The following is an 18,750-nucleotide window of genomic DNA, read 5'->3' as shown; positions in this document are numbered from 1 at the left end:
TAAAAGGTTCTAAAATCTTAGAAAATTCAGAGACTTAGAAAGAAAGTTAGGTTTGGAAAGCCCTGGATAAAGTAGGCCCTGAGAAATGTTAGGCCTTGTGCTTGCTAAAGATCAGGTCAAACTGCACCTGTGCAGTCAGGATATGATAAATGATACAATTGTTAGATGTGATTAGATATAACTATAGTTTAAAGAACATAAGGAACAATGTTAGGGGGCTGGGGGGGGATCATGAGAAATCCATGCTTGGATAAAAACAATGCTTAAAATAGAACAATGTAAGTTTAATAATTAATATGTAAGTTGTATAACGATAGAATATAAAACATATTCAACTCAAAAGCAAATTGGGTCAGATTTGGGTATGTGTACCCCTGACACCCAGAGCTCTTCAATAAAGCACCTTCATAAAATCATTTGTGATTATGTGTGTTCCTGAACGCTAGCATTGGGACAAATATTTTTCCTGAGAAAACTAAAGAGAAGAGCTTGAGAAAAAAAGCCAGCTTGGCTATCTGAAAGAAAAGTGTAAAAGATATGTTCAAAAGCCATCAAACTTACATTATTTCTTTCAGTTGCTGAAATTGTTACATAAGATACCTATGCAGTGCAAATAGAAGTATGTATCATACAGAATTTACTTGCTAATTTTGATGAACTTTGCATGTCATCGCCTGTGGTTTTCTTTTTCCTTGGATAACTATTATGATCCTTTTAGGGAAATTTAATTCATCACAGTCAGTGAGGTCAAGGTTGCACAACCAACAAAAATTATAATTACCCTAAATCATTCCTATGTGGTGCTTGAGTTTCTCTATCTTTGCACACAGAAACTGTGTTTTAAAATGTCCATAGTGCCCCAATAATTTATGACTCAGAAAACAAATTCTGTCATTTAAATGTCTCATGACGTATGTTTGCAGGGAAGTTACTCTTTTTGAAGTAAGTCAGCATGTGAATTCCAGCATGCAGAGTAACTTCCCAGTTAAATATTCAGTCTGCTATGATGCAGAGATGGGATTAATGTGCTATAACCATCAAACAGTATATTTGTAACCTGTAATGTTTTGTGTTTTATGGATCTAAAATATCATCTATTTCAAGATTTCAAATTAGAAATAACAAAATGAAGATCTTGAGTGCTCAATAGAGCACATACTGAAAGTGATACTGGTCCTGAGTATGTTGGATGCAGTATCATGTTTGAAATTGCAGTGGAAACACATATCATAATGACAGCAATATCAACAAGTTCCTGGGGATCTTGTTCAGTGGTCACAAGGAACAAACACAACAAACTGCATGAAACAGTTCACTTCAACTTAGAAGAGTAGAAAATAAGATCAATAAAAGATAGTTTTCTTACCAAATGTTAAAACCACAGGGCCAATACACGAAATATTCTGAAGACTGGGAATATCTTTAACATGTTTATTTGAGTGGTTTTTGGTTTGTTTTTTGTTTACATATACATATATTACATATGTGTAATAGATGTGTATACATATACATGTATTACAGATAAATAATTGACAAGTAAACAGGTACAAAACAGTACAGACAAACACACATAGGAAGACTGATCACTCCTAGCACGGCAATGATCTGATTGTTAGGAAACTAATAGTTTGTGGTAAACTCAAGTTCATGCCCAGAAAACCACAGAAATGTGGTACATAATTGTTAATAATTGTTATCTTGAATAATATTGACATGAATGACATAATACGATGTGAATGGTTGTCTTATACATTCAATATAAATGCCTGGAATTGTGAAACTAAGATTTTTTCTATACCAGAAAAAATCTCTGCTGGACTTTCTGACAGATTCTTTAAAATTCTGGTTTTCTTTAATTAGTGTTGTCACATGGGAGCCAAATTCCAGTAGCACTTAGAAATATACCTAGTGGTTGTCATATTTATTTTTATTATAGCTGTACTGCAACATAATTGGGCAAGAGGGGGGCGTAGCAACTTGTTTACATTTATTGCAGACCTTTTTATTTTAGTACTTTTGTAAATCTTAGGGACAGTTTAGAAAATATATGCACCAATACAGATGATAAAATATAGCCATAAACACTCAGACAAGATTTCTGGCACAGTTCCTACAGATAATTCTTTATTCTTTGTCTTTCAATTCCGACAGCTTACTGTGTATTTTTTTATTAAAAGAAAAAAAAAGTCAGTGAACTGAAGTATTTTGGCTTTCTGGCATTTTATCTGTTTTTATTAACTCTTAGTCATATACTAACATTCCATTTAAGAGAATGAATTTCTGAAGGGTGGGAAGAGATGTCCACAATCACCAGGGAAGAAGAGGCCTATATTCTTTCAACATGCTCCATGAATCAGAGCATGAAAAAGTGACTGACCTTGATCTATTAATTTCCCTTGCTGAAATGAGTATTTCTTTCCATACATGGCGAGAAGTAATGGGGCACATCAGTGTCCCTCATATCTATCATGGGTGGTCCAAAAGTACAAAATTTTTTTCACCATGGGCTGAAGTCAAATCATATTAGATAATTTGCTACTGATTTAGAAAGTGAGCCAGCAGACAAGTATCTAGTTATTCCTCCTGTGTCAGCTTTCTGTTCAAGCGATTATTTCCAGCTACACTGAACTTTACAGTGAACTGTCACAATCATAGTGTAAACAAATATCAAATCCAGGAGCAGACAGTATGAAGATTTTAGGACACTTGGATCTCATTTCCCACAAGCTTTTGAGAAGATTCAGAAATTTCTTGGTTTCATCACTAATGCTTTATAGATGTTCAGTTCATTCTTAGGCATGTTGCTTTAGTTGCCAATAATAGTAACAATAAAAATCAGAAAGCCAATTCATGTCTAACCTTGTTTTAAAGACTAGGAATATGACATACAGAAATTTTTCTTTCAAATAACAAAAAATTATTTATTTTGCTTTTTAAATAATTTTCTCATAGAATTGTCCACAGAATTTTTTTACATACATATTCTTAAAATACTGAGGAAAAAAAAAAATTCTAAGGAGAAATCCTATAAATAATTCTAAAGTTGTAGAGTGATCCTAAGAAATTTGTTATACGCCATTATTAAAAAGTAAGCAGTCTTGATTACGCTCAATGGCCTACATGGATCATTTGCCTTTCCTTTATCTCAGGTAATTGAATGGTCATAAAAAATCAGCAAACTGAATGTTCAGACTTGCTAGATAAAGTTAGATTTCTGTGAATATTCCTAAAATTGTGTTTGAATTTAACATTTTGCTAACAGTACTGCCAAGAAGCATGTTTTATAGAATACTGAAAGAAAATAGGAAATAATAGTAAAATGAAACATGAGCATGCCTAAAGCAGAAATGTTATTTTGTAGGAGCAATTGATCAATTCTGTTGTATTGGTTTGGGCAGTATATTAGTTTATGGATGCTTGATGGTGTGCTTCTAATGGGTTCTTAGTAGCAAGCCATATTTTTGTATCTATTTGTATAAACTTTGCATCCATGTTAACTATTTAGAAAAACCTCCATGAAACAGTTAAAGTTCAGAGTACTTCCATTAGAGGTAAAAATTCAGCATATTGAATTTTAGAAAATTTAGAATTATACAAGATTTAGTTTCCCGTATCATCATCTACATGTGACAGTCAATATTCATAGCATGCTAAAGCAATAATAAGAATGGATTTCCTGGAAAACCAATTTCTGTCAAATATGCAGTACTATTTATTTGTTTTAAATTAATATCTAGTTTCTTTATTCAGATTAGAATTCTACTAAAACAGTAACAGCAATAAAGTAGTTCTTCATTTTAAACTTAGGGAGAGCACCATTTCATTTCCAGATAGGACAAGGTAATTTTAGGATTTTTTTCTGTAGATATGTTTTCCCCAGAAAATATGTGGAAGAAAATATGCTTCCTTTTATGTTTTAATTTTTAGAACACTTGTGCAGAGCCAATACTTTCAGACTGGTGGAGGGATTCAGATCTACAAATTTCTTTTTTCTAAAATACCTTCTATGAGTGATCACACTGTGTTATTTACTATTATTATTCTCCATTTTTGTTTTTCTTGTCAGTATTTTTTTAGGTAATCTCAACATTCCTTGTTGAAGTTCTTCCAATAATCCACCTGAAAAGGCTTGTTTTACGTACAATCTGAACCTTTAATTCTGAGTACTTTTTTTAAGGGAGAATGAAGAAGTACAATTTAATTTCTGGGGTTCAGAATAGCCTCTGATATTTCTGTGAAGATTTATTGCACATTTGATACTGTGCAAACATATCCTTGTTTGTACATAAAGCTCTCATAAATAAACATCTACATTTATGTGCTGCATTGCAAATACTCATTTAACTACAGAACTGATAGCCTTTAGCTTAAAAAAATATAATTTTGAATGCTGTCAGGCCTCATTGCACTTTGTACATCAAACCAGAGAATTGCTGACCTAATCAGCTACAACGGGACTAAGACTATGAAGGAATATGAGAAGTGGGCATGAACATACAGATAAAGAGGTAAGGAAATTAAATAAAAAGTAAACTAAAAATAAGTTAAAAGAAAAGTCTTTCTGATTATATCTCAGAAGTTATATTTATTTTAAAAAACAGCATTTTGGCCTTAGAAGTAATGCAGACTTTGGTGAAATTATTGCACATTCTTTATCTTGTCCTTGTGACCCTTCTTTTGCAAGCAGAATATGAAGCTGTTAATTAAATAGCTAGGGACTGTACATCGTAAGTTGATTTACAACATTAGGAGGTACATGAATTCCTTACTTTGCTCAGCTCAGCCAATTTCAAAGTGGTTTCCTTTAATCTTCATTTACTGGAATTTCACTCTAGCTCATGCTAATATTTATGGCAAGCTGCCTACAGCAGTGATGGGTTGCTGCACCTTTTGAAGGATATAATATAGGCTTGGCATTCTTGATTTCTAGAGCAGAGATGTCTGCTTAGGGAATTTAGATAATATATGTGGCCATGAAATTAATAGCTATAGGACATCAAAACACAGATGCAATATCAGTTAGAAATTAGCTAGGGTATTAGTATTTTATTCAACAGTTCAATAATATTTGACATAAACTATTAATATTTTATTTTAAAAATGTTGTATATAAAAATATAGGACATCCACATACATGAGAAAAAACAATACAGCCTATTAGGTTTTTATTGATATAATTTATTGGAACTTTTAATGAGCCTTCTATTTCTACAGATTATTTGGATGTATGCATTTCCAAATTCCATGTTTAATTTTTTAATGAAAAGTCATTATTGCTTCACTGGATATATTTTGACAGAATATTTCCTCCTAAAATAATAATAACAATAATAACAACAACAATCATCATCATCATCATCATCATCATCATCATCAAGATGTCCTACTATTTACAGTGATGTTGTAGTAAATCTATCCACTTCTATAAAAAAAACTTGTATGCAGGCAAATTTAATTAACTACATCAGGTTTCATATAGAATTGTTTGAATGCCTTCACGGAAGTACTCTGAATCAGCCTATTAAGGAGAATCAGCTTTGCATAATTAGGCAAACACTTTTGTACTTGGAAGCCAAAAAGATGTTTCCTTTCCTAATTACAGTATCTGATAAATCCTCCACTAAACTCCTGTATTAAATTCACATTGAATTATTTTTCCAGCTCATTTCCACAGGTGCAGGGCTACCTATTTATTATAAACATTCAAGACTATTTAAAAGTACATGAGGCAATACTTTTCAATATTCCTTTGTTTCTTTATTTCTCTGTATGTTTTGCTTTAACTACATCAAGGTCATTTAATTACTTTAGTGTTTACTGCACCTGTATTTAATACTGGACTTGTCTCTTAATGACCAAGCAACACAACAGACACCGTAGTTTCTGAAGGTTAATTGTGAAAACCGATAGAATTTGCTGCAGTGATTTTTAACATCAAAGCTTAAAGAGACAATAGACTCAGCTCATTACCTACAGTTGTGCATTCATTCAATTTCTCCACATATTATTGCAATGAGACATAGAAATAAAGAAGAGGATAAGAAAGCGTAATGGCTTGGGATGGAGGAAAGGAGTTGCCAGATTTCAGACCAGGTAAAATTCAGAAAGCTGATGCGGTGCCACATTGCTGTATTATATAATTGACCAAGGTCACCTTGCCAATAACAGTTCAAATGAAAATGTTAAAGGGCATGCACATTTATGAAAGAAACTAGACGTGACCAGACTTTACCCTGAATGTAGATTGATACCTACTATGCAGATACCTAAAGTATAGATGCTTCATATCTTTTTAAATGCGTAGCTTAGTTAGGCTATTATTTCAACATTTTAAAATATACATATTTGCTTCCAAAGCAGTTCAAACTGTGTACCATTAATTCTACAATTCAGTATGAAGAACACCAAGCTTGCAGTGATCATGTAAGCTCCAGAAATGAAAACAACATAGCCATGACAACACAACTAAATATCAAAGACATGGATGTACAATGTCCTGGGATGTCCTTAGGAGCCCTTAGCTCCCTCCTCTGTAAGAGGATTCACTGGGCTGTGGTAACGCAGCAGCTAGCTTAGCCTTCCTGCCCTGTGTTACATGAAAAATGAAACTTGGGTCCTTAAGCTTCAAAATTAATGTGGCTGTACATAGGTTAGTGAGATTGTGCTGCAGTGTTTATTGTGAGTGCATGGCTTATTGTGAGGAAACATGATTACGTCAGTGGGAAACTATAGCTAAGGGCATGGTCCCTTTGGATTTTTTTCAGTTATGCTTCTCTCTAAATCATCTTGGTGTTTCTGGAAGTTGATGGCAATTTTCCAGAATTTCTAAAATCATATCAACCTTGGTAAAATAAAAATCAAGTCAAAACAAAAAATTCAGAATATATCAACATATTTAACACACTTGCAAAGAAAGTCAAGCTCTTTCCTCAGCAACCACATCAGAAATAAACTTGGTTGTTAGTTCTTCAAAATAACCCACTCATCTTTTATTCAAAGGTTGTTTGTAGGCTCACAATGTTAGGATTAACATAATTTCATATCAGGCTATTAAGATTTCTGAGCTCAGAATGGTCAATATTGCCGAGCTTTGTGTTTGTAACTAAGAACAGAGCTGAGCTTCTTGATCTCATTGAAAGGGCAATGACTTATTTCAGAAAATATAACCACAAACCTATGATTTTGAGATTTTACAGTATTTATAATTTTACTATAAATTTAGACTGAGTAAGACCATACTTGGTGCAGGAGTCAAGAAACCTGAAGTTTTATGTCACTGCTCTGAGCAAACCCTGACATTTGCTCGTTTCTTTGGGCTGCCTGTTTCCTTGCTTTCCTCTCTTCCTTCCATTTGTTCTTTCCCTCCCTCCGTACTGTGGGAGTCAGTCTGTATATTTAAGAGAGTGATTTAAGAGATTTAAAGATAAGATCACTTATCTTTGTCAGCTGTAGTGTCGGGATGCAAGGTCAAAGGGTGGTGAGCGGAGAGTGACTGCAAAGTAAACCATGTTCATTCTTCTTAAACAGATAAGTAAAAATAAAGTACTTCCAATTAAAAAAATCCCAAATGGTATGTGAGGTATTAAAATTCAAAATGTCACTAAACACAGATAGCACAGCCAATTTCTAGTATTTTAATAAGATCTCATCAGAACACTAATGAAACACCAAGCTGGGTGTGAGTGTTGATGATCTTGATGGTTGATAGGTGCATCAGAGGGATTGGGACACACTGGATCCATGGGCAGTGGCACTTAGGGACATGTTTTAGTGGTAGAGTTTAGTGGTAGTGGTTTAGTTCAGCAGGGGTGAGTTTAAAATTTTACTTGAAGATCTTAGGGTCTTTCCAGATCCAAACAATTCTATGTTTTGTTGGATTCTGTGAGTTATTTTGACAAAGTACGGGAAGCTGGAAAATAGGGATACTTGCCAAGAAGGATGAAAAGTGACACAGAAAGTTACTTTCAAGACAAATATTTTAGACTCAAAACTCTCTACTAAATTTAAAGGACCTGTGTTGAAATGACAGATTAGAAAAAAAAAAATTAAAATATTTTAGGTATGATATTAAAAAAAGAATTGAAAGTACCCAGGAAATCTCTTGAAATCACCAGGGAAGATGAATATCTGAAGTCTCATTATGTTTATTTTAAAATGTATGGGAAATGAAACATTGCTGTGTTGACTGTTTTTGAAGAACTATAATTCAATACAGAATTCTCTAATTTTCTGATGGTTATGTATTTATGCTTGATATTGTTTTCATAGTAAATTTGTTCTTTTTCTAGTTCCACCATCATGTTAGTTGTATGAATAGATATTGGTTGTATGAATAGATAATGAAAAGTGAAAACTAAAAATAATGGAAAATATGTTTCAAAACCATGTGTGCTATATAGTCCCAAAAAATTAACTTTAAAAAAAAATTAAAATAAAATTATAAACCCTGAAGTTATATACAAATATAGATTGAAAGGAAAATGCACTAATTCTGAGTAGTCCAAAGGATATGTCTGCTATTCCTACTCCTGTCTCATATAGTTTTTCTCTGGTAGAAAATATGCAAAGTCTAAAAAAATTTACTCCTACAATAATTCCTAAATGGCTATGAGAAAAGTATCTTAGATGCCATTGAATAAAATGTCATAAACTGCTCATTCCAAAAAAAATGGAATCATTTCATACACATATAATAGGACTTTACTCTTGCAAAGGTATTACATAAAGCATTCCCAATTAAAGAATTTTTATTTTTAATTCATAATTTCAATTGTTTATTTTGTGAAAATTACTCTGTGAGATGATGAGTAAACTCAGCTCTTAAGTAAGACTCTGCTTTTATGTCCATTTCAGGCAATTCAAAGACTCATTTATTTGAATCAGTTTTTTGATGCAGCCCTAAATAAAGAGAAATTGGAAGATCTCAGTGTTATAAGTTCATACCCCCAGGGTATCTTCAGTGACTTGTATTATTTCCCTATGCTAAAAAGAGGATTAGAACACTGTTAAGTGGAGAGGAACATAACAGAAAACACTCTAGATGTAATTTTTTATATTAAAAAAATGTAACCTCTCTTTACAGTATAGCCCATTAATGTCCAACATAAGTTATAAATACCTTGAGTGTGACCAAACCATAAAAATTGCTAATTTTTATCTGAATATTAAAACAATTATAATCCTAGCTTTTGTCATTTCAGAAATGCTGTCTTCCTTGCATAGTCTGACATAGTAGGAGACACACAAATTAGTCTTCTAAGACTGTTGAATTATCAACTCAGTGAAATTTTCTTCATTAATGTTGTAGTGATATTTTTTAAAAAGCTGTATGGTTTGTAATGCCTACAATGTAATACAGGGAAAGATCTGATTTAGAGATTGAGGAAATTAAAACTTCTGCTCATTGTGTCCTTAGAGAAAACAAATCTATCACAATGAGAGATTCAATCACTTTCTCAGAACAAAGTGTTATCATTGAGGACAAAATAGCATTATTTTTATTTCAGAAATTTGTGCCCGTTAGTTTTGAAGTGTCTACTGAATTTAACTAGGAGAATTTGGAAAATGCCAGTGAATCAAATATTGGACTGAGCAGAACAGTGTCAGCTGTTTTTGAGAGGGTCACTGGCATATCCGTGGTTAATTTAATTGTCATCAATTTAAGATTCCAGGACTACAAAAACATTCCCATTTCCCTTTTTTCCTAGATTTGATGACAGATGTTCTCTCTCTTCCTAGAGTTCTTTGAAAAATTTTCTTCCAACTCTCGATCAGATCTCCAAAGGTAAAGTGCACTGACAACAGATTTTGTATATTTCTTTCAGTGTGTAACAGGAGTCCTGTGCTTTAGATGATTGCTTGTTTTGGGATAACTTGAGTGTATTTTAAGTGCATTTTATTTGCAGTATGGAAACTAAATCAGCTCTACTTAAACGGAACACCAGAGTTTTTACCAGTGTCAATAAACTTTTCTAATGCATAATATAGTTTTGGTGTGCCATAGGTGTGGCATTTTGTACTGCACATGCAAATTTTAAGGTACTGCAGTCTGAAGTACATGTGCCTCAGGGAATGAAAAGACCTGTCCAACCCAACAGTAAAAACTACACCTGAGAAATAGTACAATTGATTTCAATACTGCAAAAATCTGGATAGTATGCAAGAGAAAAAAATTTCAGCATTATCTCTGTGATAGAAAAAAAAGCAAAACCCTATTTATTTTTCATGGCCACTTTTCTCTTGTATTCTTTTAAGAAGGCTTTGTGGCAAATTTGTGGCTTTTTTTGCTTTGTGGCAAGTTTAAAGAGCATGTTAGGCTGGTATGGCTATGTCATGAGACAGATTGGAAAAGAGTCCTGCAGAGTAATTACAGCCAGAATGCATAAGGCAGAAAAAAAAAATTGGGCTTTATTAAAAAATAGAAACATCTGAGGACCATTTTGTTACTTCTTAGCAAGGTTTGCTGCCCAGCCATCTCCAAACACAATTTTTGTTTGAGCGTAAAGTAACTGGTACTCGACTTTTCAAGGGATCAGGTTTACTTTTGAAGGAAAACTTTCATATAAGGCACTCAAGGAAAACAAGGTGAAAGGCAGAATGCCTTTGTGAGAGGGAATCACCTAATACAGAAAGTAGTTTATGAAAGAAAGAGGGCATTTTATAACCATAAGTCCAAAAATAAACATATATGGTAGCATGAGTGAAGTTTTAATAGATTAGCTATTTATTTTTCTCTGATGTGGCATTTCTAGATTTTCTATCCAACAAGTCTGAGAAAAAAAACAAAACCCAAGGCATTGCAAAAGACATAGTCTTCATCATGATCATATAAGTAAAGTGAAAGAATTCTTGGAGAAATCTGAAGCCCAGAGAACTTAGGGTTGGAGCTGCGCATGCCACCTTGAACTCCCTAGTGATAATATGTAACATGGGAATTATCATTGAAGACCCAATTTTATTTCTTAAGTAAAATCTTATTGTACCATGTGAAGTCCAAATTCCAGAATTCTAGGAAATGCTGTTGTGCAGTGTGTCAAATGAAGTGTAAATACCTGGACTAGTCTGTTAAAAATTGATTTCTAATTTTGTATACCCAAATTAAGTTAACATATATTTACATCTGAATATCTGTAAAAGGACCCCAAATCAGACACTCAGTTTTTGAACATCTGGTCTAGGCTTCATATTGTTTTCTGGCTTTCATCCAAACTCTGAAGCTGAATGTTTATTAACCAAGTACATCTAAGAACTGTTTTTCACACTCTGTGTGGAGTGGGACCTTATGACAATTCCTGTATCATATGCATGTGATGCTAAGTTCCTTGTGAGTATCTTTTAAAGCTTATATTATTTTTATTCAATTTTCTGAGGCTCCTTTGAAATCAGCTTTTGTCTTGCATTTTGATTTTTGCATAGTCAGTTCTGGTCCTTGTTTTATGTTTTTTTCTTTAGGTAGCTGATTGTTTCAACAATTACTGTTCAATGGTTTAATTTAAATGTGAAGTACCTTTGCCTCTGTTAATCAAATCTAATTCTAATTCAAGATGCGGTGGAAAACAAAAGCTATAATGTCCCAAGTGTAAAGCAGATAAAGAAATATGAACACTGAAATACTTTAGGTTTAGCAATTTTTGTATAAGCATTTTTCTCTGTCTTGAGCTGTGCCGTTGTGCATATCCTTTGTGTTGCTAGCAATTGTGCTGTGAGACCATAATGGATTTACCCAATAACTAAACCATCACATTATAAAGAAAAGGTGTAACATTTTAAATCTTTAAAAAGGAAAAGGGTACTTTTAAAGCCATTGTGAGTTAAAGCAGTGCTGTCAGTGTATTAAGGGTCCTGCAGTAGAGGTAAACTATTTTGAAATATTGCATGTATTTTTGTGCCTAATTCATTAAAAAAATGTGCCTGATGAAAGGAAGAAGATCATTAGATTTCTGCTCCATGGCCCATGGAAATTCTACAATGTTTCCTGAGTAAGCATCTTATTCTCTACACACTCATCCCACACACTGATGTCCTTGTTGCTCACTCAAGATTTGTAATGCTAGCTAAGATACATCAAAGATGTCTTTCATGCTTAGTATAATGCAGATCTATCTGGAGCCTTAATCTGTTAAATTTCAACCAGAATTACATTTTTTCCTCTAAACTTTGTGAAGGATGAAAAAGTTTAGTATGTTTTCAAAGGCACAGTAGGAAATTTTCATATCTGTAGGTGTTCACACAGCTAAAATGGAGTAAATTTGTGTGAGTTATGTTTATTCTAGAGCGCTGTAAACAGTCAGACACTCTAGGAGGTAAACTTGCACTGTGAATTAATTCCTTCATAATTTCTTTTTGCCATAAGAGAAACCACATAACTCTCTCATTCCACTTCTCTTCTGTACATTCAGTATAGAGCATTTGAAGGACAGATACAGATTGAGAAAAACAAAACATGGTTTTCTATTGCACATGGAGGAGATTTTCACTTTGATATGATTTCTATCAAAGTATCCATAGAGCAGGGGAGAAGAGAAAAATAGAGAAGAAATTCAGAACAGATTTGATCAAATGGATTGGAAATTAAGCAGCTAATGAGCATTTTAATTTTATGTGCACATGCATTTGGAATGCTTGGAGCTCTGCCTGGGAATATATGATGAATCAGTTGAAAGTTTATGGATCAGGACTATCTGCCAGACCAACATGGATGGTGTTGCAATCTGTTACAGGTTGCCTGGTCAAGAAAATGAAGTTGATGAGGTCTAGTTAACTTATATTCACAGTCTCTGGTTATTAGGAGAGTCTCTTACAACCCTGATATCTCTGGAGGGACACCAGAGCAGGATACAAGTGAAATTTCTGGAATATTCTGATAGCAGCACAGGAAGCTGACTAAGGCAGATGTTCTGCTTGACCTCACACTTACAAAACAAGGAATAACTGACATTAAGATGCATTAGGCCAAATTGGGGCTTGATGTTAAAGCCACTCTTGGTTAACTTAATCAGGTCATGGAGCTTTGGAGAGGTTCCTGAGGATCAGAAGAAAGCAAATGTCACTTCTATTTTCAAGAAGGTCAAAACCAAGGTTCTGGAGAGCTATAACACTCAAGTTATAGCTTGTCATGTTAACCTTAATCACCTCTAAAGTGATGGAGAAAATAATCCTGGAAAACATTTCTAAACATGTGAAGGATAAGGAGGAGACTGGGAGGAGAGAGCATGGATTTATGAAGAGGAAATTATGTTTAATGAATGAGATTGCTCCCTATAATAAGATGACTGGTGGTGATGGATGAATACTTGATGCTATTTATCTCATTTTTAGAAGGATTTTATTGCAGTATCTCATAAAAACCTCATAGAGAAACAGCTGGATATGTGGCCAGGTAGGGAGATTGACTGAAAACTGGATTGAACTAGTTGTGACAGTAGAATGAAGTCCAACTGTTTGAACTCACTAGTTACCAGTACATGGTGAGCTGACCTTGGCTGGGTGGCAGGTGCCCACTAGGTCAGTCTGTCACTCCCTTTCCCAATGGCACAGCAGAGAGAATAAGGTGGAGAACAACCAGCAGGTTAGATAGAGCAGTTTTATTGCAGTGAAAGAAAAGAAATAAACAAGAATCTGCACCTCCATGAGCTAAAGAGAAAAGAAAGGTGAATCTCTACTTCCCATCAGCAGTGATGTTTGAACACTTCCTGGGAAGCAGGGCTTCAGCATGTGTAATTGTTTCTCAGGAAGGCAAACATTGAAGAGTCACAAAGGTCCTCCCCTCCTCTCCTCTCCATTAGCTTTTATATCTGAGCTGCCATCATACATTATGGAGTATCCCTTCGGCTAATTTGGGTCAGCTGGCCTGGTTGAGTCCCCTCCCAGGGTCTTGCCCACTCCCATCCCCTTTGGTGGGGGAAGGAATGTCAGAGGGACAGCGCTGCTCAACAGCAGCCAAAGAAGAAGAGGAAGAAATCTGTGAATATTTAGCCATGAAAAAGCCCAGGGGGAATCTTATAAATACTTTAAATTGCTTTAATTTATGCTTCAACACAAACAACTATATATGTAACATTTCAGGCTCTTGTATGGACTAATTTTTGAAACACAAAGGAAAAAAGATATATAGATTCAAATTATGCCATAAAGCACATAGGCTTGAACCTGTGTTTTCCACAAATTGAGGCTGGAAAGAGGCCAGACGTGGACAAAAGGAGGAGATAGCTAGATGTTTTCAGTGAAATGAATGCTGGCTGGTTCTGTTGCTAGGGCCGATGAAGGTGAATGTGGAGAGTAGTCTGAAAATGCCTGCTTTTGCACAGCTGGAAACTTGGTTGTCCAAGTCTGATGGGCATATGATAGTAGAATTGCTCGCCAAGTCGGACACAGGTGGCATGATCATGTGAAAGACAGGAGTGAGTTGGGTGGAATTAGGGATTTGTACAGCTGTTTTTGGACCTGTTTGCATATTTTGAAGCATATTTGACTGAAGTGACTGAAGAGCTTTAGCCCAGAACCAAAAAACATGTTTGTGGATCTTGAAAGGTGCACAGTCTTTGACTTGGTGCCAAATTGTTGAGCCTCATTAGAATTGCCAATGCCTCTGGACAGGAGCTGCAAAGTGGTTTTTGTTTAAAAAACACTACTTACATAGCAGGTACTGAAGCTGAGTTTATGTGCCTTAATGATAGCTTGACATCTACATCCTTTCTATGTCTTTAAAGATTTCACAAGTATATGAATAACTAAACAGGCACACTCATTTTCATGAACATTTGCACCTGGATCTACAGCACTGTCTTTGTCTTCCACTTGAGCCAGTACTAAGTTCTGCTTTTCAATTATTTTCATCTTAGCCTTCATACTCAGAAATGTCTTGATCCAATAGATCCCCCTGGAAAGAGTGTTATCTATCCATGTTGAAGTGTGTTCCTAATCTGATGCTTTCAAGAAGCTACCAACTAAATCTCCTTCCCTGTCCTCACTGGACAGCTTTCCTCCCCTGCTCTTTGGGAATGTGTATTCTGTGTAATCAGAACCTCCATCACTAGCAGGCGTGACAAGCATTCTGTGTGTGGTCTTCAGCAAAGCTGGCAGCATGGAAAACAACAAGGAGAACACCATTTGCAAGAAGTTGTTTTATTAAGTGTGTGATTTTCAAGTATAGTGTATAAACTATATTTTAAAAATATATTCACAATTTTTCATGAACATTACTTGTCAGATTACTATCCCATGAATAAGTCAGAAAAGGTTAATTTCTATGTTGCTGATAAATTTATTTCCATTCAATTTGAGCCATGAGAAGATAAAGCTTTTATTGGTTTGACTGCCATGTTCTTTCTTTTTAAATCTCTGTGTACATTCCTCTCAGCAAAACTGCTTTTGTTTAGTAAAATCCTCTATGTTTTTGTTTTTGTCACTAAACTCTTGACTACTAGGTCTCCTTCCACCTGACCAGGTTGTATAACCTTCTCTCTCCCGCACTGAAATGCCTAATGCATCTTGATTTTCCAGGTCAACAGTCTTTCTTTTGCCACTGTAGTCTAAATCCTCTTCCAAAACCAGTTGTTCAACTGTTTGCTGAGCTTCATTGGCAAGATTTTTCCTTTTTTTTTCTGAAACCCATCACATTCTTTGACTTTATTCTTCTTTCAACTGTCCTGGGGAAAGAAAAAAAAAAAAAAAGACAAAAACCAAAAGGAAGCAAGAAATGGAGGACCTTTATTGTTTATAAACTTTTAGGAGGTTCTCAGTGGGGCAGAGAAAAGAAGAGTGAGAGGCAAAAAAAGTCTCAAAGCCTCAGTTTCTCATTATTGCCCATGAAACTCCAAGTTGCAGTGATGGGACTTGAATCAGGACCACCTCTAAACCCATGGTTCTTCACCTAGGTAGCCACCTGGCTGTGTATCTGTGCATAAGAAGGGTGAAGGACAGAAGAAATTTGGCTCAGATTTGAATATGAGAGGGAGCATAAATGACAAATTTACACTCCAATTATGCAAATTAAATATAATTGAAAAGATGCACAGATTCGGAGTATGACCCAACACTAAATTAATGCTCCTCCCGTTTCCTATTCAGCATGTGTTCAGATGCAGAAACGAAATGTACTTCATTTGAAATCCTCTACATTTCACTGTTCCTCTCCCTTTCCCTCTCTCTCATATATATTTACTGTTTTTTCACTTGCTCCATGTTTTTCTTCAAGGCATTTTCCAGGTTACCAGCTAGGTCAGTCACAGATTGTATATTGAGACAAAGATAATGCAGTACATTTTCCATTACTTTGTTCCTCCTCAAAAAACAGCACCAGAGATTACTTTGCTTAGAGATGGATTGGGCCTTTTAGTTATCAGCAAAGTCTTCAACAGTTCCCATCTAGGAATATAGTCCTAAAACCAGTTTTCTATCACAGATTTCCACAGGTATAGCAGTGCTCAGTCTCTAAGGCAGGGTGGAATTTTCTCCTGTACATGTTCTGGGGCTCTTACAACATTTTAGGATGAACTGCAGATACTCTTCTGCCTGAATCATCAGGCATTTCAGGTGTGAAGTTTCTCTTCTGTCTCAAGACTTGTCTTTTCTCTTTGCCATCTCCCTGTGTCAGCGACTGTTGGCTGTTCTGAATTTCCTAAATTGCCCAGAGCTGCATGCAAGCTTCCTTTAATTTTTTTTATAATAATTCTTTTTATCAGCCTACTTTCTGCTGCGTGACGTATTATCCTGTGCTCAAACTTCAGAACCCTGTGCACTATTGCTGTTATTATAATTTGGCAGACCAGGGCACTAAAAGCATTTTGCACACTTCAGCCATGTTCTTTCACTCAAAGGGTTCACAATCTAATTAGAACAAGGCAAAAGAAAGAGCTTGTCTAATAAGCTTTGGGGAGAAACTGCTTTGAGAAAGTGACTGCAGAAGAGATGTAAATGAAGACCCAAATTTTTGGAAAGAAAGACTGGACAGTATGAAAACATAATGAAATTGACACAGAATGAGGAAAAAAAGGGAAAAAGGAAAATTAGCTGAGAAAATGAAAATGCAGGCTTAGACAGAAAATGTAATGGAGTGAGGGCATTGTGGTTTTATATTGCAGGTCTGTCGTTTTGGATAAAAGAGGAAAAGTTAGGACCATTTGATTAGCCAGGGTAGGGTCAGATATTGGTAGGGTTGTTGATAGATATGTGGATAATGTAAGCATGGAGACAATGTAGATGGCTCATCACCAGCCACTCCCTTCTCCCTTCTGCTTCCCTGAAGGTTACCACTCCCCCTGCAGATTTGCTAGTATAACTACATACGTAGCCGTCCCCAGCCTGATTCTGTCAAAAGAATTTGGTTTTTAAAACCTACTAAAACACTTCTCTGCGAGGATTTTACAAATCAAATCACTCTGACAGAACTAGGTTAAGGAGCAGTTGTGCTTGTAGGTCGGAGAGTGCAGCGATCTTGTAGAAGGGAGACAGGGAATAGTTTAGTGCCTGTGTACTAAGTAGGATAACATCTGTTAATTTGATAAGAATAGAAAAATATATGATTAATATAAGAAATAAATATAAACCTTGGAAATTTCTTAGGAAAAAAAGTGAAAAAAAAAAGTGAAGATCAAGACATAGAATAAGATGATTTAACAAGAAGAGAGCAGAGCACTGACAATGACATGAAATCTGTGAGATTAGAAAGAGGAGAAGGGAGATATAGAGCAGACCTTTTGGGAATTTCTGCATAGTATGTCTCTTTTGAGAGAAAATCAATGTGGCTGAATGTAAGAAGGGCCACCCTGCACCAAATACATGCAAATAGCCACCATTAAGGTTTGAAAGGCAACCTTAGCAGTGACATGTTGAGTTTTCATTTCTGCCATGCTGCTGCCTGTTCAGCTGGTTTCAAAGGATTGTTTTAGAGAGTGTTTATGATAGAAAAATGGATGAAGAAATATGTCCTGTTTCATCTACTGTCCGGATAACAGCCCTGCACTACATATCATGTAATGTGCATGCCCATCCAGACATGACCCTGGCTTGTTCACCCACCCCCCACAGTGTTCCTCTTTTCAATAATTGTATATTCCATTAAGAAAGCAAAACATCTTGGCAAATGCTGATTCTGAAGATTTCTCAGGTGTCCTTTGGGAAGATGCATATCTTCCTTACAACAACATGTTAAGCTCTCACATGTATTCCCACTGAGGGTGAAGAAGGAAATTACAACTGCATCCCATTTTACTAGCTATTATGCTAGAAAAGCACTTCTGAGACCTCCATCCTCCTTAATGTGCTGCATTCTTCCTTGTGCATCAAGACATGAGTCTGAGTTTGTTTATCTACTGGTGTCATCACTAATGGGAAAGCAGAAGAAGTCAATTTTATCATGCAATATACTCCAAGGCCCATGTACAAAGTCCTTTATATATTGTATAACTTGGTTAAATCACATCCAACTCTTTTGGGGCTAATAAAAACACAAGTCTTACCTGTAATTTTACTCATTGCCAAGATTATGTCTTCCCTGAGGTGCTGTATCTGCTTAATAAAAAGGTCAAAAACAATATTTCCTAGCAACAATGAATATTTTCTTTGAAACAGATAAATATTTTTAAGTGAAACAGTTACAAAGAAGAACAGTTCCCCTGAATCTGAAACTTCAGGAAATCAACTAAGAAACAGAGATACTGGAGTGTTGCTTTAGCATGAAACTTCAGGTTAGGTGTTTACTTAAATATCTTGCTGAATTGTAATCTAAGAAAATCATAAGATACAGAAAAG

This window comes from Poecile atricapillus, chromosome 2 (assembly GCF_030490865.1).
Source record: "Poecile atricapillus isolate bPoeAtr1 chromosome 2, bPoeAtr1.hap1, whole genome shotgun sequence".
Taxonomy (NCBI): domain Eukaryota; kingdom Metazoa; phylum Chordata; class Aves; order Passeriformes; family Paridae; genus Poecile; species Poecile atricapillus.
Note: the sequence above shows the minus strand (reverse complement) of the source record.